The sequence below is a fragment of the Nannospalax galili genome, unplaced genomic scaffold, assembly GCF_000622305.1.
Source record: "Nannospalax galili isolate Female #2095 unplaced genomic scaffold, S.galili_v1.0 scaffold273, whole genome shotgun sequence".
In the NCBI taxonomy this organism is placed as follows: Eukaryota; Metazoa; Chordata; class Mammalia; order Rodentia; family Spalacidae; genus Nannospalax; species Nannospalax galili.
The window spans coordinates 1,599,754-1,600,376 of record NW_008333887.1 but is presented as its reverse complement, the minus strand read 5'-3'; the positions used below and the strand labels follow the sequence as shown (position 1 = coordinate 1,600,376).

Here is a 623-nt window from a genome sequence, read left to right as displayed (position 1 = left end):
TGGAGGGAAAACTTCCAAATTCCTTCTGTGAAGCCAGTATCACTCTCATACCAAAGCCTGGTAAAGATACAACCAAAAAAGAAAACTATAGACCCATATCCTTAATGAACATAGCTGCAAAAATTCTCAATAAAATACTTGCAAACCGCATACAGACACACATCAAAAGGATCATCCACCACGATCAAGCTGGCTTTATTCCAGAGGTGCAGGGGTGGTTCAATATACGTAAATCAATAAATGTCATAAATTACATAAATGGACTCAACGACAGGAACCACGTGATCATCTCAATAGCTACAGAGAAGGCCTTTGACAAAAGTCAATGTGCATTTATATTCAAAGCCCTAGAGGGAACTGGACTGGAGGCAACATACCTCAACACAATTAAAGCCATATATAACAAACTCACAGCAAACATCATCCTAAATGGAGAAAAACTGGAAGCATCCACATTGAACTCAGGAACCAGACAAGGCTATCCACTATCTCCACTCCTCTTTAACATAGTTCTTGGAACTCTTGCAAGAGCAGGAAGAGAAGAGAATTAAGTGAAAGGAGTAATAATTAAAAAAAAGATCAAATTATTCCTTTTTACAAATGATATGATATCTAAGAGATGC

At 37.6% G+C, this 623-nt stretch overlaps 1 protein-coding gene across 10 annotated transcripts in view; it reads left to right on the top strand.

The window, feature by feature from the left end:
• The window catches only part of Immp2l (inner mitochondrial membrane peptidase subunit 2), a 964,149-nt gene that overhangs the window by 951,668 nt on the left and 11,858 nt on the right, over positions 1-623 (top strand). The window lies entirely within an intron of this gene.